Here is a 25,989-nt window from a genome sequence, read left to right as displayed (position 1 = left end):
TTTACCGATGGGAATATTGTGTTCTGAATTGTAATTACCCGATGCGGGCTGCAGCGGCAGTATTAGACCTCCTCTCAGTGGGAGCGAAGAAGAAGATGAGAGAGTGGGAGGAGCCGTCGTGTGTGTATGTCACACTGTTGCTTATTTAGTCCGACAGTGCTATTTGTGAACATAAATAAAAGGCTGACTTGTTCAAAGACAGTTGGCCTCTTTCATATTGCCGCCGCTGTTACAATACATTTTTAAATGAAAGTACTAATGATTGTCACACACACATGAGGTGTGGCAAAATTATTCTCTGCATTTGACCCATCACCCTTGAAGGTGAAGGGAGATGAGGGGAGCAGTGGGCAGCAGCGGTGGCCGCGCCCGTGAATCATTTTTGGTGATTCAACCCCAAATTCCAACCCTTGATTCTGAGTGCCAAGCAGGGAGGTAATGGGTTCCATTTTTATAGTCTTTGGTATGACTCGGCCTGGGTTTGAACTCACAACCTACCGATCTCGGGTGATTTCAGTCTGCCAGAAAATATTTATTTAGGTAGAAGTATCACAGAATAACATTACAAAACATCTTTGACAAAGCATGATTGTATTGAAAGACGATTTTTCGTTGTTTTGTTGGTTAAGCTGGATGTGAAGCATAGCGCTATTATTGTGAAGCCGGACATGTGTGATTGGTATGAGAAGAGACTTGACATATTTTGACAATTCTCCAATTACAGTGACTTTAGACTTCCTCTATACCAGGGGTCGGCAACCTAAAATGTTGAAAGAGCCATATTGGACCAAAAAGACGGACATAAATCTGTCTGGAGCCTCAAAAAAATTAAAAGCCATATTACAAACAGATAGTGTCGTGAGATATAAATTGAATTATGAAGACTTAAAGAAAACTAAATGAGCTCAAATATAGCTACAAATGAGGCATAGTAATGCAACATGTACAAACAGCTAGCCTAAATAGCATGTTAGCATCGATTAACTTGCAGTCATGCAGTGACCAAATTTGTCTGATTAGCACAACACAAGTCAATAACATCAACAAAACTCACCTCTGTGCATTCATGCGCAAGGTTATAAGTTTGGTGGACAAAATGAGAAGTGGCATAAAACATGTCTTAGAAAGTCGGAGAAAGTTATACATGTAAACAAACTGTGAGTTCAAGGACCGCCAAAATTAGTAGGACAAAACGGCGCTCGCCAAATACTCGAATCAGTGAGGCATATTTAATATAAACAGTTTGCTTTATAGCAATTAGAGAGGTTTGTATCATGTTTGTCCTCCTACAGAAACCAAATAAAAAAAATACATATTTTTTTCCCGTCATCATTTCCATTTTTCATATATTTTTGAAAAAGCTCCAGAGAGCCACTAGGGTGGCGCAAAAGAGCCGCATGCGGTTCCAGAGCCCCGGGTTGCCGACCCCTGCTCTATACCATCTTTTTCCTGCTGAACTTTTATTATATCTGAATGAAGCAGTTTGAGTAACGCTCTGCATTTCATGCTATCAATGCACTCAACTGTAATGTAAACATGGACGTGAAGCTCCTCCTCTCTACAAAAGGCAAAGCGCGCACGCAGCTTTTGCTCTAATGATGTTTTCTCACGGCGATTGAAGATAACATTTTCTTTTATTGTCCTTGTAACGATTTGTCATCGATTTAGACCTGAGACTTCTATGAAGTCCCGCATTCATTGTGCATTTCTGCTTGCTATTTTCTCGCTTGTGTACACTATATTGCCAAAAGTATTTGGCCACCTGCCTTGACTCTCATATGAATTTGAGGTCCCATTCCTAACCCGTAAGGTTCAATATGATATTGGTCCACCTTTTGCAGCTGTTACAGCTTCAACTCTTCTGGGAAGGCTGTCCACAAGGTTGCGGAGTGTGTTTATAGGAAATTTCCACCATTCTTCCAAAAGCGCGTTGGTGAGGTCACACACTGATGTTGGTCGAGAAGGCCTGGCTCTCAGTCTCCGTTCTAATTCATCCCAAAGGGGTTCTATCGGGTTCAGGTCAGGACTTTGTGCAGACCAGTCAAGTTCATCCACACCAAACTCTGTCATCCATGTCTTTATGGACCTTGCTTTGTGCACTGGTGCGCAGTCATGTTGGAAGAGGAAGGGGCCCACTCCAAACTGTTCCCACAAGGTTGGAAGCATGGAATTGTCCAAAATGTTTTGGTATCCTGGAGCATTCAAAGTTCCTTTAACTGGAACTAAGGGGTCGAGCCCAACCCCTGAAAAACAACCCCACACCATAATTCCTCCTCCACCAAATTTCAGTCTTGGCATAATGCAGTCCGAAATGTACCGTTTTCCAGGCAACCTCCAAAACCAGACTCATCCATCAGATTGCCAAATGAAAAAGTGTGATTCGTCACTACAGAGAAGGCGTCTCCACTGCTCTAGAGTCCAGTGGTGACGTGCTTTACACCACTGCATCTGGCGCTTTGCATTGGTCTTGGTGATGTATGGCTTAGATGCAGCTGCACCGCCATGGAAACCCATTCAATGAAGCTCTCTACGTACTGTACGTGGGCTAATTGGAAGGTCACATTAAGTTTGGAGCTCTGTAGCAACTGACTGTGCAGAAAGTCTTTGCACTGTGCGCTTCAGCATCCGCTGACCCCTCTCTGTCAGTTTACGTGGCCTACCACTTCGTGACTGAGTTGCTGTTTCCAAACTTTTTCTTATAATAAAGCCAACCGTTGACGGCGTGGCGAAGTTGGGAGAGTGGCCGTGCCAGCAACCTGAGGGTTCCTGGTTCAATCCCCACCTTCTACCAACCTCGTCACGATCTTTTGTGTCCTTGAGCAAGACACTTCACCCTTGCTCCTGATGGTTTGTGGTTAGGGCCTTGCATGGCAGCTCCCGCCATCAGTGTGTGAATGTGTGTGTGTATTGGTGAATGTGGAAATAGTGTCAAAGCGCTTTGAGTACCTTGAAGGTAGAAAAGCGCTATACAAGTATAACCCATTTACCCATTTACTTTGGAATATTTAGGAGCGAGGAAATTTTCCGACTGGATTTAATGCACAGGTGACATCATGTGACAGTTCCACGCTGGAAATAACTTTCACAAATTATTTCACAAATAATTGAGGAACAGTCTCCATGCCTAAGTGCTTGATTTTATACACCTGTGGACGGGCCAAGGGATTAGGACACCTGATGCTGATCATTTAGATGTATCGCTAAATGCTTTAATGTGTGTGTGTGTGTGTGTGTGTGTGTGTGTGTGTGTGTGTGTGTGTGTGTGTGTGTGTGTGTGTGTGTGTGTGTGTGTGTGTGTGTGTGTGTGTGCGTGCGTGTATATATATATATATATATATACATACATATATATATTTGTGTGTGAATGTGTATACATGTATGTGTATATATATATAATATGTATATATATATATATATATATATACATATATATATATATATATATATATATATATACACACACAAACGCTGTTTCCATATAAGTTGGGAAATTGTGTTAGATGTAAATAAATACAGTGATTTGCAAATAATTTTCAACCCATTTTCAATTGAATGCACTACAAAGACAAGATATTTGATGTTCAAACTCATAAACTTAATTTTTTTTTGCAAATAATTAACTTAAAATTTCATGGCTGGAACACATGCCAAAGTAGTTGGGAAAGGGCATGTTCACCACTGTGTTACATCACCTTTTCTTTTAACAACACTCAATAAACGTTTGGGAACTGAGGAAACTAATTGTTAAGCTTTGAAAGTGAAATTCAATGTCATTCTTGTTTTATGTAGAGCTTTAGTCGTTCAACAGTCCGGGGTCTCCGCTGTCATATTTTACGCTTCATAATGCGCCACACATCGAAGGGAGACAAGTCTGGACTGCAGGCGGGCCAGGGAAGTACACGCACTCTTTTTATAACGAACATTTGTCTTGCTGAAAAAAGCAGGGGCGTCCATGATAAAGTTGCTGGGATGACAACATATGTTGCTCCAAAACCTGTATGGACCATTCAGCATTAATGGTGCCTTCACAGATGTGTAAGTTACCCATGCCTTGGGAACTAATACACCCCCATACCATTACAGATGCTGGCTTTTGAACTTTGCACCTATAACAATCCGGATGGTTATTTTCCTCTTTGTTCCGGAGGACACCACGTCCCCAGTTTCTAAATATAATTTGAAATGTGGACTCGTCAGACCACAGAACACCTTTCCGCTTTGCATCTTTTCATCTTAGGTGAGCTCGGGCCCAGCCAAGCCGGCGGTGTTTCAGGATATTGTTGATAAATGAGTTTGGCTTTGCATAGTAAAGTTTTAACTTGCACTTACATATATAGCGACCAACTTTACTTACTGACAGTGGTTTTATGAAGTGTTCCTGAGCACACGTGGTGATATTCTTTACACACTGATGTCGGTTTTTGATGCAGTACCGCCAGAGGGCTCAAAAGTCCATAATATCATAGCTTACGTGCAGTGATTTCTCCAGATTCTCTGAAGTTTTTGATGATTTTACGGACCGTAGATGGTAAAATCCCTAATTTCCTTGCAATAGCTCGTTGAGAAATGTTGTTCTAAAACTGTTCGACAATTCTCTTACAAAGTGGTGACCCTCACCCCATCCTTGTTTGTGAAATACTTAGCATTTCATGGAAGCTGCTTTTATACCCAATCATGGCACCCACCTGTTCCCAATTAGCCTGCACACCTGTGGGATGTTCCAAACAAGTGTTTGATGAGCATTCCTCAACTTTATCAGTATTTATTGCCACCTTTCCCAACTTCTTTGTCACGTGTTGCTGGCATCAAATTCTAAAGTTAATGATTATTTTCAAAAAATTAAATGTTTATCAGTTTGAACATCAAATATGTTGTCTTTGTAACATATTCAACTGAAAATGGGTTGAAAATGATTTGCAAATAGATGAAGAGAGAAGTTTAGATTTTGGTTTAGAGAGTAAATAAACAAAAACAAAGGTTTGGGGCATTGTTTTCTCTCCACACATACTTTTGTCTGCCATATGGCCAAGGACACGCATTATTGTGGGCTTTTTTGCACGTCATTTTCATCACTAAAGGAAAAATTTAATCTGAGGGAGAGAATTTCTCTGCCGTTTTAAAGTAAGTTTTTTTTCCCCGAGTCAGCTTGAAGTGTCCCTCTGTCTCTGACCTCCTCGTTGTCATGTGACATGAGTGAGTGACTTATGATTTTGCTTACTAGATTTGATGACCCGCCTTATCTTGTGTTGTTGATAAATCAATCAATGTTTACTTATATAGCCCTAAATCACTAGTGTCTCAAAGGGCTGCACAAACCACCACGACATCCTTGGTAGGAAAACTCACACCCAGTGGGACGTCGGTGACAATGATGACTATGAGAACCTTAGAGAGGAGGAAAGCAATGGATGTCGAGCGGATCTAACATGATACTGTGAAAGTTCAATCCACAATGGATCCAACACAGTCGCGAGAGTCCAGTCCAAAGAGGATCCAAGACACAGCAGCGAGAGTCCCGTTCACAGCGGAGCCAGCAGGAAACCATCCCAAGCGTAGGCGGACCAGCAGCGCAGAGATGTCCCCAGCCGATACACAGGCGAGCAGTACATGGCCACCGGATCGGACCGGACCCCCTCCACACGGGAGAGTGGGACATGGAAGAAAAAGAAAAGAAACGGCAGATCAACTGGTCTAAAAAGGGAGTCTATTTAAAGGCTAGAGTATACAAATGAGTTTTAAGGTGAGACTTAAATGCTTCTACTGAGGTGGCATCGCGAACTGTTACCGGGAGGGCATTCCAGAGTACTGGAGCCCGAACGGAAAACGCTCTATAGCCCGCAGACTTTTTTTGAGCTCTAGGAATCACTAATAAGCCAGAGTCCTTTGAACGCAGATTTCTTGCCGGGACATATGGTACAATACAATCGGCAAGATAAGATGGAGCTAGACCGTGTAGTATTTTATACGTAAGTAGTAAAACCTTAAAGTCACATCTTAAGTGCACAGGAAGCCAGTGCAGGTGAGCCAGTACAGGCGTAATGTGATCAAACTTTCTTGTTCTTGTCAAAAGTCTAGCAGCCGCATTTTGTACCAACTGTAATCTTTTAATGCTAGACATGGGGAGACCCGAAAATAATACGTTACAGTAGTCGAGGCGAGACGTAACAAACGCATGGATAATGATCTCAGCGTCTTTAGTGGACAGAATGGAGCGAATTTTAGCGATATTACGGAGATGAAAGAAGGCCGTTTTAGTAACGCTTTTAATGTGTGCCTCAAAGGAGAGAGTTGGGTCGAAGATAACACCCAGATTCTTTACCGTGTCGCCTTGTTTAATTGTTTGGTTGTCAAATGTTAGAGTTGTATTATTAAATAGAGTTCGGTGTCTAGCAGGACCGATAATCAGCATTTCCGTTTTTTTGGCGTTGAGTTGCAAAAAGTTAGCGGACATCCATTGTTTAATTTCATTAAGACACGCCTCCAGCTGACTACAATCCGGCTTGTTGGTCAGCTTTAGGGGCATGTAGAGTTGGGTGTCATCAGCATAACAGTGAAAGCTAATACCGTATTTGCGTATGATGTCACCTAGCGGCAGCATGTAGATGCTGAAGAGTGCAGGGCCAAGGACCGAACCCTGGGGAACTCCACACATTACCTTAACGTAGTCCGAGGTCACATTGTTATGGGAGACACACTGCATCCTATCAGTAAGATAAGAGTTAAACCAAGACAGGGCTAAGTCTGACATACCAATTCGTGTTTTGATACGTTCTAATAAAATATTATGATCGACGGTATCGAAAGCAGCGCTAAGATCGAGGAGCAGCAACATAGATGACGCATCAGAATCCATCGTTAGCAATAGATCATTAGTCATTTTTGCGAGGGCTGTCTCCGTGGAGTGATTTGCCCTGAAACCGGATTGAAAGGTTTCACATAGATTGTTAGACACTAAGTGTTCATTTAACTGCTCCGCAACAATTTTTTCAAGGATTTTTGAAATAAAGGGAAGGTGAGACACCGGTCGGTAATTTACCATGAGGTCAGGATCGAGGTTAGGTCTTTTAAGAAGAGGATGAATAACCGCTTTTTTGAATGCTAGGGGAACAGTGCCCGAGGAGAGTGATAAGTTTATAATATTTAGCACTGATGGACCTAATAATACAAAGAGCTCCTTGATCAGTTTCCCAGGAAGAGGGTCAAGTAAACATGTTGTCTGTTTTATTCCATTTACACGTTGTAACAATTCCTCTAATGTTATTTCCTCAAAACGAGAGAAAGTATTTTGGAGGGCAGTATCCGCCGTATATACAATCGTGTCAGTGTTAATAGAACCCCGTTGTAGCTGGGACGCATTGTCTTTAATCTCCTTTCTAATGACTTCAATTTTCTTACTAAAGAATTGCATAAAGTCATCAGCTGAGTGGGTTGAGCTACTGGAAGGAGTCCCTTGTTGGGTTAGCGATGCTACCGTACTAAACAAAAATTTAGGATCGTTTTTATTACGGTGGATGAGATTTGAGTAATATTTAGCTTTAGCTAAGTTAAGCATGCGTTTATAAGTTATTAAACCATCACTCCATGCTTGATGGTGCACCTCAAGTTTAGTCGTGCGCCATTTGCGTTCCAGCTTTCTACATAATAATTTCTGAGCTCTAGTTTCTTCTGTAAACCACGGGGTGCGCTTTTTTGGAGCCTTTTTTAACTTTAGCTATGTTATCAATGGTTTCGCGCAGGGCGTCGTTAAAGTTGTTAGTGAGGTTATCAATAGAGCCCACATACTTTGGGAATGGTGCCATTACCGAGGGCAGTAGGTCAGCAAGAGTTGTCGTTGTGGCTGTATTAATGTTGCGGCTGCTATAGCAGTTATTATTATTATTAGTTTGACGAACATGCGTCTGAACCTCGAATTTTATAAGGTAATGATCAGACAATACTTTAGTATACGGGAGTATCGTAACTTTGGAAACGGTGATGCCCCTGACAAGCACTAGGTCTATCGTATTACCGTTGCGATGCGTGGGTTCATTTATTATTTGTGTGAGACCACAGCTATCAATTACAGTCTGGAGCGCTACGCACGGTGGGTCCGATGGGGTATTCATATGGATATTAAAGTCCCCCATTATGATTATATTATCGGCGTGTGTCACTAGATCAGCAACGAACTCTGAGAATTCATTAATAAAGTCCGAATAGGGCCCTGGGGGGCGGTAGATAACAGCCAGGTGTAGAGGCAGCGGTGTGACAGACCTCATAGTAAGCACCTCAAACGATTTATATTTATTATTTATGTTAGGACTAAGGTTAAAGTTTTCGTTGTATATTAGTGCAACCCCCCCACCCCTTTTGAGCGGACGGGCAATATGCGCATGTGTAAAGTTAGGAAGACATGCCTCATTTAGCGCAAAAAAGTCGTTTGGTTTAAGCCAGGTTTCGCTGAGACCGATGACGTTAAGATTGTTGTCTCTGATAATATCATTAACTAACAACGTTTTAGGAGACAATGATCTTATGTTTAAAAAACCTATATTATAGGTAGTGGGCTGTTTTAGGGAGTTTTTGATCAAATTATCCGTAGTAGCAATATTAATAATGTTGTGTTTATTATGCCCAGTGCATTTAGTATAGTTACGACCATATCTAGGAATTGATACGACAGGAATTTTCCGATTGTTTGATTGTTGCTTTGATAAACTGCACGCATCATGGTTAGCCACCTCAGTAACGGGGATTTTCCGATTGTTTGTTTGTTGCTTTGATAAACTGCACGCATCATAGTTAGCCACCTCAGTAAAACACATGTCCAACTCTGAAACACTCAAAGCAGAAAAAACTTGTTCTAATTTAACTGACTCCTTACCCAGACCAGTAGTCTCGCATTTTCCATCTAAATCCGTCTTCGGGATGGAGGAAAGTGGTGTTCTGTGGGGATTAGCCTTCTGCTTTGTTTTTAGCCCCGCTCGGCATCCGCGTTTCCGATCACACCGCTGGCGTCTGCTCCGTAGACGGCCCCCGCTGCTACTAGACTCCCCTGCTTCACAGGCCGCTGGATGTAGCCGCCGATGTATTCCCATGCTAGTTAGCAAGTCTAGCACGCAAGTGTCTATCGGTCCAAAACGGCCCGATGTGTCCACATCCAGAAGTGTCTGGCGGTCGTACGTGATCACGGAGTGACCACGATGTGAGCCAGCCATAAAGTTTGTGGAATTGTCCGGTATTTCTGCCAAATGTTCCATCTTTAGCAGGAGCTCCTCGAGAGCGCAGCCCGTCCGGGCGCCGCCATCTTGGAATGGGTTTTGCTTTGCATAGCAGAGTTTTAACTTGCACTTACAGATGTAGCAACCAACTGTAGTTACTGACAGTGGTTTTATGAAGTGTTCCTGAGCCCATGTGTCGATATCCTTTACACACTGATGTCGGTTTTTGATGCAGTACCGCCTGAGGGATCAAAGGTCTGTAATATCATCGCTTACGTGCAGTGATTTCTCCAGATTCTCTGAACCTTTTGATGATTTTACGGACTGTGGGCTTTCTCCACGTCATCATCACTAAAGGAAAAATCTAATCTGCGGGAGAGAAATTCTTTGCCATTTTAAAGTATGTTTTTTTTTTTTTCCTGAGTCTGCTTGAAGCGTCCCTCTGTCTCTGACCTCCTCGTTGTCATGTGACACGAGTGAGTGACTTATGATTTTGCGTACTAGTTTTGATGACCCGCCTTATCTTGCTCTGATTGGCGAGTCCGTGATCAATCCATCCATTTTCCACCGCTTGTCCCTTTTGGGGTTGCAGGGGATGCTGGACCCTAGCCCAGCTGCATTTTGTTGCTTTTAGATAAAGAGAGAAGTTTTGAGTTTAATTCATAGAGTAAATAAATAAAAACAGAGGTTTTGGGCATTGTTTTTGCTCAACGCATACATTTGTCTGCCATATGGCCAAAGACACGCATTATTGTGGTCTTTTTGCACATCATCATCACTAAAGAAAAAATCTAATCCGCGTCATCATCACTAGAGGAAAAATCTAATTCGCAGGAGAGAATTTCTCTGCCATTTTGAAGTATGTTTTTTTTTTTCTGAGTCAGCTTGAAGCGTTCCTTTGTCTCTGACCTCCTCGTTGTCATGTGACATGAGTGCGTGACTTATCAATCAATCAATGTTTATTTATATAGCCCTAAATCACATGTGTCTCAAAGGGCTGCACAAACCACAATGGCTTCCTTGGTTTAGAGCTCACATAAGGGCAAGGAAAAACTAACAACCGAGTGGGATGTCAATGTGAATGACTATGAGAAACCTTGTAGAGGACCGCAGACCCCTCCCCCCCTCGTGGACTTATGATTTTGCTTACTAGATTTGATGACCCATCTTATCTTGCCTCTGATTGGCGAGTCCGTAATCCATCCATCCATTTCCTACCGCTTGTCCCTTTCAGGGTCGCGGGGGTGGGGGGGGGCATAAATAAATAAAACAAAGGTTTTGGGCATTGTTTTCTCTCAACCCATACAATTACACACTAGGGCCAATTTAGTGTTGCCAATCAGCCTATCCCCAGGTGCATGTTTTGGAGGTGGGAGGAAGCCTCTACAACAGTGGTTCTAACCTTGTTGGAGGTACCGAACCCCACCAGTTTCATATGCGCATTCACTGAACCCTTATTTAGTAAAAAATAAAATTGTTTGTTTTTCAAATTCAAGACAAAGTTTTATGTTTTTGGTAACACTTTAGTATAGGGGAACATATTCTTAGTAACAAAAACTTAATTTAGAGTTATTTGGTTAGGGTTTGGGTCAGGGTTAGAGGGTTAGGGTTATAATAAGGCCATGCCAAATAATGCATCAATAGGTACTTAATAATGACTAGTTAAGAGCCAATATGTTACTAATTTGCATGTTAATAAGCAACTAATTAATGGTGAATATGTTCCCCATACTAAAGTGTTACCATGTTTTTTTTACTGGTGCCTAAAATCAACCGTGCATGAACATCACCTTGTTCAAACAACAAAACCAAGACAGTGCATAAACTCAACAAATTACACACCTGCAAATCAGTCAGCTGTTGCCGTATCCGTAATATGCCAATAGGGAGAAGTTTGTATTTACACGATGAATCGAGTGTGTTTTGACCTCGGCCGAACCCCTGAGGTCGACTCATCGAACCCCTAGGGCAATGTTCTTCGACCTTTTTTGAGCTACAGCAAGGCACATTTTTTGCGGTGAAAAAATGCGGAGGCATACCAGCAGCAGAAATTATTAAAAAACTTGTGTCAAAGTAGGTGTACTGTCACCACGTGTCACATCACACTCTGACTTATTTGGACTTTTTGCTGTTTTCCTGGCTTCACGTTGGCAGAGGGGTTAGTGCGTCTGCCTCACAGTACGAAGGTCCTGAGTAGTCAGGGTTCAATCCCGGGCTCGGGATCTTTCTGTGTAGAGTTTGCATGTTCTCCCCGTGAATGCGTGGGTTCCCTCCGGGTACTCCGGCTTCCTCCCACTTCCAAAGACATGCACCTGGGGATAGGTTGATTGGCAACACTAAATTGGCCCTAGTGTGTGAATGTGAGTGTGAATGTTGTCTGTCTATCTGTGTTGGCCCTGTGATGAGGTGGCGACTTGTCCAGGGTGTACACCGCCTTCCGCCCGATTGTAGCTGAGATAGGCGCCAGTGCCCCCTGCGATCCCAAAGGGAATAAGCGGTAGAAAATGGATGGATGGATGGATGCTGTATTCCTGTGTGTAGTCTTTTACTTCTTGTCTTGCGTTCCTATTTTGGTGGCTTTTTCTCCTTTTTTGGTATTTCCCTGTAGCAGTTTCATGTCTTCCTTTGAGCGATATTTCCCGCATCTACTTTGTTTTAGCAATCAAGAATATATCAGTTGTTTTCATCTTTCTTCGTGGGGACATAGTTGATTGTCATGTCATGTTTGGATGTACTTTGTGGATGCTGTCTTTGCTCCACAGTAAGTCTTTGCTGCATTCTGTTTTTGTTTACTTAGTAGCCAGTTCAGTTTTAGTTCCGTTCTGCATAAACTTCCCTAAGCTTCAATGCCTTTTCTTAGGGGCATTCTCCTTTTTTTAAATGTTTGGTTCAAGCATTAGATACCTTTTTACCTTCACATTACCTCCCGCTGTTTCCGACATCTACAAAGCAATTAGCTACCGACTGACACCTACTGATACGGAAGAGTATTACACGGTTACTCTGCCGAGCTCTAGACAGCACCGACACTCATCAACAACACATCATTTGGAAACTATAATTACTGGTTTGCAAAAATATTTTTAACCCAAGTAGGTGAAATTACATAATCTCCCACGGCACACCAGACTGTATCCCTCGCAACACTAGTTTGTTGCGGCACAGTGGTTGAAAAACACTACCCTAGGGTTCGATCGAACCCTGGTTAAGAACCACTGCTCTACACAGAAAGACCCCGAAACTGGGGATCGAACCCAAGACCTCCATATTGTGAGGTACATGCATTAAAGGTCTACTGAAACCCACTACTACCCACCACACAGTCTGATAGTTTATATATCAATGATGAAATATTAACATTGCAACACATGCCAATACGGGCTTTTTAGTTTACTAAATTGCAATTTTAAATTTCCCGGGAGTTTCGTCTTGAAAACGTTGTGTAATGATGACGTGTACGCAAGACGTCACGGGTTTTTAAGAAATATGAGCGCTGCGTACACACACAGCTAAAAGTCGTCTGCTTTAACCGCATAATTATACAGTATTTTGGACATCTGTGTTGCTGAATCTTTTGCAATTTGTTCAATTAATATTGGAGAAGTCAAAGAACAAAGATGGAGTTGGAAAGCTTTAGCCTTTAGCCACACAAACACACGGTGATTCTTTGTTTAAAATTCCTGGAGGTGAAACTTTAATATGGATCAGAGCGCGATCAAACGAACATGAATCACAACAGAATGTCAACCAGCAGGTTTCGGTGAGAAAATTGTGGTAAAAAGTCGCTTCTTAGCGGAGATCAGCAGAGCTTGTGCGTCCACAGCTGCCGTCGACTCCCCTGAGACACTGTGCGTCAACACACTCGTGGAGACACACCTCCGACTATCAGGTACTGTTAAATTCACTAAAACACTAGCAACACAATAGTGTTATCCTAGTAAATGTGTCTAAAAACATCTGAATCGGTCCCAATGCAATCGCCTTTTTTTTTTTCCTAGTCCATCGCTATCAATATCCTCAAACACAAATCTTACATCCTCGCTCAAATTAATGGGGAAATTGTCGTTTTCTCGGTCCGAATAGCACTTTTTGTTGGAGGCTCCCGTTAAAATCAATGTGAATATGTGAGCAGCCCCCACACTTGTGACGTCATCGTCTGCGACTTCCGGTAAAGGCAGGGCTTTTTTGTCAGCACCAAAAGTTGCGAACTTTATCGTGGATGTTCTCTACTAAATCCTTTCAGCAAAAATATGGCAATATCGCGAAATGATCAAGTATGACAAATAGAATGGACCTGCTATCCCCGTTTGAATAAGAAAATCTCATTTCAGTAGGCCTTTAACCCCATGTCCCACGTGCTGCCCAGGCGCAATTTATTGAATTTTTAATTTTTTACTTGTCCTCAGAATTTCTGCTGGCGCCCAGGATGAAAATCGCGATGACAGAACTTTATTTTGATAGGACGAACCGGATGTAGCGCATGTTATTATATTACACTTAACAAGGTTCCTGCCAGTACGTCCTCCTAGTTTGAAGCTGGGATCCCCAGCTGCTGGTTTTAAACACAATCTTCCTGCGTTGTCACTCCAGTGGTCACTTTTTCCCCCCGCCTGTGAGCGCGGCGGAACTTGACGTTTCCGCGCCGAGAAGTGACAACTTTGTGTAGCTGCTGGCATCTGACGGCAGAGGTGAGCCGTCTTCTTGTTGGTTTTCCCATGTGAAATATAGCAGTCCTGGTTTTGCGTCGGGTGGTGAGAAGGTTTGGGTTGAAGTCCTGCAGCCGCTGCTCGTCTTATTTATTCTGCTTAAGCAACAAGTGGAACACTTCTAACTTTGCTGGACTCGTCTGTCCACAGGTGACAGAATAGCACGGAATATTTTGAATATTTTTTGACTTAATTGTAGTGATGTGCTTATTATTGCATCCTAGGTTGGACTAAGAGTGCAGCTTTGTTAAAATGCAACTCTGTCAACTATTTGTACAGAAGAAGTATGGAGCCAGTGTATATTCAAATATGAGAATATCTCAACAAGCACTTATCACTGTGGGTAAACAGCAGGCTGCTATCACTCCAGTTTACAAGGGAGATGTTCTTTTTCCTCTTTGTTGGAACTAAACCCATGCTCCTTTTGAACTCTTTTTTTTTTTTTTTTTTTGTCTTTTGCATACCACTGGATTTTTACATGTGCTCTTGACAGTAATGCAGTTATGCTGGTTTTATTCTCACATCTCTCTGTGATTACTTAAACATGCAAATTATTGGTATTAAAAACATGCATCTTAAAATGCAAATCCTCACATTTACACTTACTTACAAATGTAAGTAACCTCAACTCAAATTCCAAGGCTGCAGTTTAATGGCATCACTGAAATGTTTTCAATATTAAAGTCACAATAAGTATTCATTTTGAGTTAAAAATCCCGTTGCTGGCACAACGGCTGGTAATATGGAGAATAATAACTGTTATTGCCATGGCAACTATATAATCTACGTCAGTGGTTTTCAACCTTTTTTTCAATGATGTACCCCTGGTGAACATTTTTTTTTAATTCAAGTACCCTCTAATCAGAGCAAAGCTCATCAGTTTCTGATTTATTAAATTGTATAACAGTGCAAAATATTGCTCATTTGTAGTTGTCTTTTTTGATCTATTTGGAAAAAAGATATACAAATAAGTAAAAACTTGTTGAAAAATAAACAAGTGATTCAATTATAAATAAAGATTTCTACACATAGAAGTAATAATCTACTTAAAGTGCCCTCTTTCGGGATTGTAATAGATATCCATCTGGATTCATGAACTTAATTCTAAACATTTCTCCACAAAAAAATAAATCTTTAACATCAATATTTATGGAACATGTCCACAAAAAATCTAGCTGTCAACACTGAAGATTGCATTGTTGCATTTCTTTTCACAGTTTATGAACTTACATTCATATTTTGTTGAAGTATTATCCAATAAATATATTTTTAAGGATTTTTGAAATGTTACCATTTGTAGAATATTTTTTTTAAATCTCACGTACCCCTTGGCATCCCTTTAAGTACCCCCAATTTGAGAACCACTGATCTACGTCAATATATTGATGGACCAGCAAGTACACCTGACGCTGTGGTCGCACCAAAATAATTGCTAGTATGTACACACTTTACGACTGATATCAGTTGGCAGCTTCTGATCCTGTTTTTAAAATATAAGTCAGTGCTGTGTATTTGTATTAACCACAATGGCCTAAAAAGAACATTCATATTTACAACTACAGGGGGAGCCTAGGAGCTAAAAACATGTAATACAGTTCCTCAGCATTTAGAGCTTGTTTTAAAATGGCTCCTGGCATTTCAGTAGTGGCATCTTAATGCAAGTGTAGTCAAATGTTCCTACACGGATAAGATTGTTAGTTTCTTTATCCAACAATGCAGTGCCGATATTAAATAAGGTTAAAAACACATGAAAACAAAAGTGAAACATTAAAGAACACCAAGGACACAAAAGACATAAAAAAGTGCACAGAGCTGATGCAACCAGCTTCCACTTCAGCGGTGCCATTTCTACAGACAGCTACAAAAGTAACACACAACAAAATACCAAAGAATAAGTAAAAAATACCGTGCGCATACAACTGCGCCGTCCATAGACAAACAAAACAAAACCACAATTTCAAAACCCGCGTACACCTCTGTGGCATCTGCAGTGCTCCATGGCGTCATCTGGTGAGACGGAGTTTTTTGGGGGGGGGCTTGCACGGCCAAAGACAGGAAAAGAACCAACAAAGCCACCAAGAGAGCCGACTCCTTCTTTGGCCGCCCTTTACCCCTCGGCCAGTGTTTTGTCCGAAGCGGATTGACGAGAATTCGTCCAAGGAGACCAAAGTGTTTAGCCAGGGCTCCACAGCTTAGTGTCTTCGTCCGCATCTTCTCCTGGTCTTTGGTGCCAATAGGCTTCCCCAAGGCAGATCCAAACGTTCACAAAATCATTAGTTATGACGGGACCTGAACATAAAAAAAACCTCAAAATCATGTTGCTATTCACAGTAACTTCACTGTCTTTGTCATAGCAACCCAATATCATCCATCCATCCATCCCTTTTCTAACGCTTATTACCTTTGGGGTGGCACAGGGCGCTGGTGCCTATCTCAGTTACAATCGGGCGGAAGGCGGGGTACACCCTTGACAAGTCGCCATCTCATCGCTGGGCCAACACAGATAGACAACTTTCACACTCACATTCACACACTAAGGCCGATTTAGTGTTGCCAATTAACCTATCCCCAGGTGCATGTCTTTGGAAGTGGGAGGAAGCCGGAGTACCCGAAAGGGAACCCACCCACTCATGGGGGGAACATACAAAGTCCATATCCAATATCATATATTATTGAAACAAAAATGGTCGGTAATAACTTTGGACCAGCCAGGGCACCATGAATTGATTTACAGTGGGGCAAAAAAGTATTTAGTCAGCCACCGATTGTGCAAGTTCTCCCACTTAAAATAATGACAGAGGTCTGTAATTTTCATCATAGGTACACTTCAACTGTAAGAGACAGAATGTGGAAAAAAAATCAAGGCAACAATTATACTGTAAACCTTTCAGCGCATACACAATGTTGACGTCTATAGTCATATTTTAATGAAGACTGGGATAAACACGGGTACTCGTAAATGGCGTGTGCAACAAACATGGCAGTAGACACAAACCTGACTCATGAAATGCAAACTTACCCGAACAATAATGATGGGGGTAGTTCTTAAAACCAATTCCCTTGACTAAGCCAAACACAACTAAGTTGTAGACCTTCATGCTTTTCCAAGTTTTCATTTGTTTTGTCGTGTAGAAAATCTGGAGCACGTGATAGTTCGATATGTTTGGGAACTTCACTGACAAATAATCCTTTTATTAAAAAAAAAAAGACATATATACAGTTGGGCAAACACGTATTTAGTCAGCTAATGATTGTGCAAGGTTTCTCACTTAAAATGATGACAGAGGTCTATAATTTTCATCATAGGTACACTTCAACTGTGAGAGACAGAATGTGAAAAAAAAATCTGGGAATTCACATTGTAGGAATTTTAAATAATTTATTTGTAAATTATGGTGGAAAATAAGTATTTGGTCAACCATTCAAAGCTCTCACTGATGGATGGAGGTTTTGGCTCAAAATCTCACGATACATGGCCCCATTCATTCTTTCCTTAACACGGATCAATCGTCCTGTCCCCTTAGCAGAAAAACAGCCCCAAAGCATGATGTTTCCACCCCCATGCTTCACAGTAGGTGTGGTGTTCTTCGGATGCAACTCAGTATTCTTCTTCCTCCAAACATGACGAGTTGAGTTTATACTAAAATGGATACATGGATGATACAGCAGAGGATTGGGAGAATGTCATGTGGTCAGATGAAACCAAAATAGAACTTTTTTTGGTATATACAAATAAATTCTTTAAAATTCCTACAATGTGAATTCCTGGATTTTTTTTCACATTCTGTCTCTCACAGTTGAAGTGTACCTATGATGAAAATTACAGACCTCTGTCATCATTTTAAGTGGGAGAACTTGCACAATCGGTGGCTGACTAAATACTTTTTTGCCCCAATGTACGTGGACCCCGACTTAAACAAGTTGAAAAACTTATACGGGTGTTACCATTTAGTGGTCAATTGTAAGGAATATATGTACTGTGCTGTGCAATCTACTAATAAAAGTTTAAATCAATGTATCAAAAAACCTATCTTGTGTTGTTAGTGTTACCATGGTTGCTAAAATTATACTATTTGTACAAGTATAAGGCCTACTGAAACCCACGACTACCGACCACGCAGTCTGATAGTTTATATATCAATGATGAAATATTAACATTGCAACACATGCCAATACGGCCGGTTTAGTTTACTAAATTGCAATTTAAAATTTCCCGCGGAGTTTCTTGTTGAAAACGTCGCGGAATGATGATGCGTGCGCGTGACGTCACGGACTATCAGAAAATATTAGCTCAGCACCACTTACTGCTAAAAGTCGTCTCATTTCATCTCGCAAATACACAGTATTCTGGACATCTGTGTTGCTGAATCTTTACCAATTTGTTCAATTAATAATGGAGAAGTCAAAGTAGAAAGATAGAGGTGGGAAGCTTTAGCCACACAAACACATAGTGTTTCCTTGTTTAAAATTCCCAGTAGTGAAGGTTTACTATGGATCAGAGCAGTCAAGCGAACATGGTTCCCGACCACTTGTCAACCAGCAGGTTTCGGTGAGAATATTGTGTTAAATAGTCGCCTCTTACCGGAGATCTGTGGAGTTTGCGCCGTCCTTGTATCTGCCGTGACTTCCCTCAGACACTGGCCTCAAGACACCCGTGGACACACCCCTCTGACTATCAGGTGCTATTTAATCTCACTAAAACACTGGCTACACAATAGAACGATAAGGGATTTTCCAGAATTATCCTAGTAAATATGTCTAAAAACATCTGAATCCGTCCCAATGCAATCACCTTTTTTTAAAAACTATTTTAGTATTATGTTTTTTTTTTCTAGTCCTTCGCTATCAACATCATCATCCACAAATCTTTCATCTCCGCTCAAATTAATTGGGAAATTGTCGTTTTCTCGGTCCGCATAGCTCTTGCTGCTGGAGGCTCCCACTAAAAACAATGTGAGGATGTGAGGAGCCCTCACCCTTGTGACGTCATCGTCTGCGACTTCCGGTAAAGGCGAGGCTTTTTTATCAGCACTAAAAGTTGTGAACTTTATCGTGGATGTTCTCTACTAAATCCTTTCAGCAAAAATATGGCAATATCGCGAAATGATCAAGTATGACACATAGAATGGACCTGCTATCCCCGTTTAAATAAGAAAATCAAATTTCAGTAGGCCTTTAAGCATTCGTTAACACAATTTCAGAGCATATCTTTGTTTTTTTTTGTTTTTTTACAAATGCATGTTTACTACCACAGTTGTTTGTAATAAAATTCAACTTTACAACTTCAGGGGGAGCCTGGGAGCTTTAAAAAAAAGTCTGGCCCAGACTTTAAAATGCTTCTTAGCAGTCACTTAACTCACATTCGGAGCCGTAGCTGTCTAATTGCATGTGTAGACAGATGTTCTCAATTAAAAAAAAAAAGACACATTCAGCAATAAATTGGCCTCAAAACAACTGCCTTATTAATGGCACACTGGCATTTTAATAAAGAGAACTGATTCTACTACCATAGCAACCCTGGATCACCTATTGTACTGTCGTGGTTTATATTCGTGGACATCTCGCAGTAGTACAATTTGTCGAAAAAATTGGATATATTTTTTAAAGAAGGGACATTCATTACTTAAAAAAGTTTAGCAGCGAGAAGGCAGCAAATGAGCTGGTGAGTTAGCTTTACTACGTATGTTATCAGTGTTTCAATATTTTCATTAGAGCAATTCACGGTATTGACTCCCACTGACCAGCACACTCTCCAACTTAGGAAGGTGCAGCTTATTGGTGCACAGCCGTTTGATATCCGTAAAATAAAGGAGGCAGGGGATGAGGAATGATGGCATTGGCCTTGATCTTTTGTGTGCTGAGAACGGTTTAATTTCTGGTTTGACTTCTGACATTTTTACTTTAGTGCACATGGTGTTGTGCATGAAATATATTTGCAAATTAATGTAGTATTTGATGTAGTATTAGTCTCATTTCAATACGTGTGTGTATAGTGGGGAGGCTTTCCATGTTGCTTTCTGTTGTAGGTCCCTAAGGAGTAGGGATGGGTGTTTGCATTTTAAAGGAGATGTTTGCAACATCGTTTCCTAATCTTTTTCACCTTGGGGCCCAACTTTTCCACTACATAGGCGCCCGGGGCCCACTCAAATATTAACACTCTATTATTACCTTATTGTCCGGACCAGGGGTCACCCGTAAGGACCAAATGAGTCCCCTGCTGGCCTGTTCTAAAAATAGCTCAAATAGCAGCGCTTACCAGTGAGCTGCCTATATTTTTAAAATTGTATTTATTTACTAGCAAGCTGGTCTCGCTTTGCTCGACATTTTTAATTCTAAGAGAGACAAAACTCAAATAGAATTTGAAAATCCAAGAAAATATTTTAAAGACTTGGTCTTCACTTGTTTAAATAAATTCATTTATTTTTTTACTTTGCTTCTTATAACTTTCAGAAAGACAATTTTAGAGAAAAAATACAACCTTAAAAATGATTTTAGGATTTTTAAACACCTTTTAAATTTCTTCCTCTTCTTTCCTGACAATTTAAATCAATGTTCAAGTAAATTTATTTTTTTATTGTAAAGAATAATTAATACATTTTAATTTAATTCTTCATTTTAGCCTCTGTTTTTTTTCGACGAAGAATATTTGTGAAATATTTCTTCAAACTTATTGTGATTAAAATTCTAAAAAAATTATTCTGGCAAATCTAGAAAATCTGTAGAATCAAATTTAAATCTTATTTCAAAGTCTTTTGAATTTATTTTAAAATTTTTGTTCTGGAAAATCTAGAAGAAAAATTATTTGTCTTTGTTAGAAATATAGCTTGGTCCAATTTGTTATAAATTCTAACAAAATGCAGATTGGATTTTCACCTATTTAAAACATGTAATCAAAATTCTAAAATTAATCTTAATCAGGAAAAATAACTAATGAAGTTCCATAAATTATTTTTTTTAATATTTTCTCAAAAAGATTCGATTTAGGTAGTTTTTCTCTTCTTTTTTTCGGTTGAATTTTGTATTTTATAGATTCGAAATTGAAGAGAAACTATTTTTCATAGTTTATATTCGTCGTGAGAAATCATTAAGGTGATCAGTGTTTCCACAAAGATAAGTATAATTAATTATTAATGATAACATAGTGTTAAAGGTAAATTGAGCAAATTTGGATATTCCTGGCAATTTATTTAAGTGTGTATCAAACTGGTAGCCCTTCGCATTAATCAGTAACCAAGAAGTAGCTCTTGGTTTCAAAAATGTCGGTGCCCCCTGGTCCGGACTATGCTCCCCTCACCTCCCAGGGGGTGATCAAGGGTGATGGGTCAAATGCAGGGAATAATTTCGCCACACCTAGTGACAATCATTGGTACTTAAACTTTAATAAGCCACTACTTTTTTTAACGCTTTGCACCCTGCAGTTTATGAAACAGTGCGGCTAGTTTTTGGACATAATGCTTTGTATTTGACGGATAATTTTCATAGGTGTGTTATTGTTTGTGCTATGGAGCCATCTTTTAGACGAGTATACTCACTACATGTTGTTTCAGGCTTACAATGTTCTTCCTGTGTCGTGCCGGAAGTATATTTCTCTATAGCGTTTTTGCTCAAAAGGATTCTTCATTCATCACTCAAGCAACGTTTGTAAGTTTTACAATATAACTAAAACAACTCATTTTCCTGAAGGAACTCTCCTGAAGGAATCAATAAAGTACTATCTATCTATCTATCTATCTACGTAATTAAACGTTCCATGCATATTTCTATGTGCTGTCATAAAGTAATCAAGCCAACTTCGTTAGCAATAGTGAATATGCTAACAAGTTTACAAGTGTAGTTAGTATTATTTACTTACAATTGCATTCTTTATGTATTGTTTCAGCTTCAAAAATGTCACAGTGGAGTTATTGAGTCTGTTTGGCTGATTGGAGGGCTAGCTTCCGTAGCTATTGGTTTTATGACAATGACTTCTGTTTTGTTTAATCAGCCTTTTTACTGCCGTGCGACACGTTGCTTGGAGTGATGAAAGAATAATACATATGAATAGAAAAGCTATGGTAGACTATAAGACAGAATGCCACTTTTACTTCTGGTTAAAAGCTCTAAACAGAAGGACACTGCAGAGCGAACTCGTTCAAAAGATGGTGCCCAAGCACACACCTTTTCATTGTCTTTGGTTATTTGCATTATGGCAGTCAGCGAAAAAAAAATCCAAAAATTAGCGGCACCGATTTTTAAGGTGCAGGGTCCATAGCGTAGTAAAAATGTAGCAGTTTATAGTCTGGAATTTACAGTATTTAATGATTGCAATTTGGCTTGCTAACGTTAACTATCATTAAATATAGCCTATCATAACACATTTTTATGGTTATGGTTTTAGGTTTAAAATATGGATCACATAGTTGTAGTTTCTCATTACAACATGTCCAAAGTGGACTAGGATGAAGCGGATCTTATTTAATCCCACCTTTGTCCATTTTATAGTCATTAACTTTCTAAAACATTTAGTTCATTTTCTCTGCTCTATCTGTAAGACAAATAAATTCAATAAAAATAAATAACCCTAGTTCTCATAAATAATTTTTAATTTCTACAGTAATTCAGTGTTATTCAAGTAAATTGTTTTGGGGGCTACATTTTCAAGGGCCGGACTTCTCCCGTCGTTATTATTCTTAGTTTGTATATTCCTGACATCCAGCATCCTCTGCATTGTACATTTTACCTATTTTGTCTGCATTGTTGAATTAAATCTAAAGCAGGGGTGTCAATCTCAAATACAGAGTGGCTCAAAATTTTAAACTGAACAAAGCCGCGGGCCAAGGTTGAACAAATTAACCTTTTAATAGGGACCCAAACAAGTTTTGCATTGAATATTGAACAAGCGAGACTTTTATAACTTTATAGTGACATGCAAAATCGAGTTTCAAATAATACTAATAATTTAAAAATAGCAATGGCATATCAAATCAAATTTAAATATAAATTGAAGGCCTCTTTTCAATTTGCAGCCTTCTCAGGCAATTATCAGAATAAACTTTTCCCACAGGCTAATAATACATTTTTATATTGTAGCGTCCAGGAAGAGGTAGTGCTGCAAGGGGTTCGGTGTATTTGTTCTGTTGTGTTACAGTGCGGATGTTCTCCCGAAAATTGCTTGTCATTCTCGTTTAGTGTTGGTTCACAGTGTGGTGCATATTTGTAACAGTCTTAAAGTTGTTTATACGGCCACCCTCAGTGTGACCTGTATGGCTGTTGCATTGCATTAGCGTGTGTGTGTGTAAAAAACACATATATCATGTGACTAGGCCGGCACGCCGTTTCTACGTAGGAAAAGCGGACGTGACAAAAGGTTTTAGAGGACACTTGAGGCAGTGCCTTTAAGGCACGCCCCCAACATTGTTGTACAGGTGGGAATCGGGAGAAATTTGGGATAATGGTTGCCCCCTGTGATTTTCATGAGGGGCACTAAAATTTGGGAGTCTCCTTGGAAAATCAGGGGAGGGGGGTTATTAGCAAGTATGATTATTAGCGGCGGTGAATGCGGTATTACAGCGACACCACCGCTGTATAATACCGGCGGGCCAGCTATAATGTTAATTTGATATTGCCTCAAGGGCCAAATGAAAATACACGGCAGGCCAAATTTGGCCTGCAGGCCAGAGTTTGACACCCATGAGCTAAAGCCTGTTTGAGTAAAGTGTTTAATTTTCCTTTTTTCAAACAGGGTTACTTTTCAAACTGTGTGTAATGTTACAGAGTCCAATAATTTTAAATATACTTGTTGAATAAAACCTCTGCCATGTTTTTGATGAACACTTATGCCTATTACGCGACGGTATTTTCATGTTAGTCATTGTGATGGTACTTGGAGAGGCAAGTGATTTGTGAGGTGGTATTTGGTGAAAAGGGGTTTGGCAAGCACTGCTCTATGTGACAGGACTAGAGTGTTTTTTTCTGAATCTGCTGTAAAAAATGTCTCTTCCAACTTTTTTTAACCAAGCTTGCAAACCGGTCTGGTGGATTGCTCGTGTGTATGCTGACGAAAAAAGTTTGGATGAAAGAGCAGTGAGCAACAAGCCTGAATGCCAGACAGATTCTTCTTGCCAGGAAGCAATTTTAGTGTAATTAGTAATTATGAAAATGATTGTATATTTTTGTTCAAACTACTAATGTTAAAATAAGCTAGCTGGTGGTGTTCTAGTTATATTTTGGTTTAAAAAATGTAACTTTGAGCAACAGCCCCTCGAACTAAAATAAATATGTAGTTGTAAAAGGATGTAAAAAAAAAAAATAAAAAAAAAAAGCCTTCATTTTTATGGAATTTTGTAACATGCAAGTTGAACAGATTAATAATAGAAAACAATCTTATAAAGAAAATAACTAAGTAATAAATTAAATAAAATCAACAGGTAATTGTGATCATTATCACAGCTGCAATACAGAACAAAGAGTATGTGCTTAGGGTGTAACGGTACACAAAAATTTCGGTTCGGTGCGTACCTCGGTTTAGAGGTCACGGTTCGGTTCATTTTAGGTACAGTAAGAAAACAACAAAATATTAATTTTTTGGTTATTTATTTATCAAATTTTTAAACAATGGCTTTATCCTTTTAACATTGGGAACACTATAATAATTCTGCCCACGTTAATCAACATTAAACTGCCTCAACTTGTTGCTCAGATTAAATAAAATTACAAAACTTTTCTTGTACATATAAAAAGTGCAACATTAAACACTTTCAAGTCAACTCATCATGCTTAATTTATTACAACATTTGGGAATCCTGCAGTTGATTTTTATTATGTAAATGTTATATTTTTTATAAACATGTGATAGCAGGTACCTGCCATTCAAACTAGGCTGCTACATTACTAATGATTAATGTAACTATAGCTGAAAAAATAGTACAACAGCCATAGGAGAGACTATTCATCCCTGAACACCATGGAGTTCATGTAGGCTTAATGATTCACTTACATTATTATATCACTAGCATACACACACGCACGCACACACACACACACACACACACCGCACAATGATCTAACACGACACACTGCAAATTGAGCTGACATTACGCTGAAATTTAATTAGCCTTCACCTCAAGCCAGGACTGCGAGCGAACTAAGCTGCAGTTTGTTTGTAGAACGTCATCTAGAATTTTGACTGTGAGGTGTTTATTATAATTAGGGGAGAGTCCGCTGCTCACCTGCTGAACACCTATCTGCTCCACACTGAAGCGCTGACTACATGCGCTCTGAATACGCACTGCTGATTGGCTGTTACCGCTATATATGTAACCAATCAGATGGTTGTGTGGGTGGGACAATGCTGGGTGCTGTGTAGGAGACAGAGGCAGAACGGAGCTGATCAGCTTGTTAAGACTTAAGTTTAGGCGGCTACTTCATATGTTCGTGTGGAAACTCGTTCGGTACACCTCCGAGCCGAACCGGAACCCCCATACCGAAAGGGTCTAATACAAATACACGTACCGTTACACCCCTTGCATGTGCAAAACTAAAAAACTTATTGTCATGTTGATGCTCAGAATTCCGGGTTCCTTGCTTGTGATTGGTGCTTAATGAGTAAGTTGTGAGGAACACCGCAGCAAAATGTGTATGCAGTGTTTTACCCGCTGTGTTAAGATCGGCAAACAAATTGAACAAGAGCATCGGACTCGGTGTGCCTCTGTCAGCACGCTACCTTGCTACAAAACATTTTTTGCACAATATTACAAGCGCTTGTTGCGGCTGGCTGACTCTGCATTGATTGAGCCCCCACATAAGGCACCGTTAGCTTTGCAATTTCAGTCTGACTCCTGTACTACCTTTGACTATAGGGGTGCAGAAAAATATTGTTTCAAATACTTTTTGCGATTCTTATACATCCCAATTCTGAATTGATTCATAATTTTCAAAAATTCATAAAAACGAAAAATGTGCGTGCGTGCATGCGTGCGTGTGTTTGAGTGTGTGTGTGTGTATATACACACAGTCAAGAAAATAAGTATTTGAACACCCTGCTATTTTACAAGTTCTCCCACTTCGAAATCATGGAGGGGTCTGAAATTTTCACAGTAGGTGCT

At 40.0% G+C, this 25,989-nt stretch overlaps 1 protein-coding gene across 1 annotated transcript in view; it reads left to right on the top strand.

Annotated features, from left to right (window-relative positions):
- Positions 1-13,719: 13,719 nt before the first annotated feature.
- Positions 13,720-25,989, top strand: part of esr2a (estrogen receptor 2a) — an 82,573-nt gene continuing 70,303 nt past the window's right edge. The window contains exon 1 of the mRNA XM_061885864.1: positions 13,720-13,888. The gene's annotated coding sequence lies outside the window, so the exon portion shown is untranslated. The remainder of the gene's footprint in view (positions 13,889-25,989) is intronic.

Source organism: Nerophis ophidion, linkage group LG24 (assembly GCF_033978795.1).
Source record: "Nerophis ophidion isolate RoL-2023_Sa linkage group LG24, RoL_Noph_v1.0, whole genome shotgun sequence".
NCBI classification, from domain to species: Eukaryota; Metazoa; Chordata; class Actinopteri; order Syngnathiformes; family Syngnathidae; genus Nerophis; species Nerophis ophidion.
This window is presented reverse-complemented; position numbering and strand designations above follow the sequence as displayed.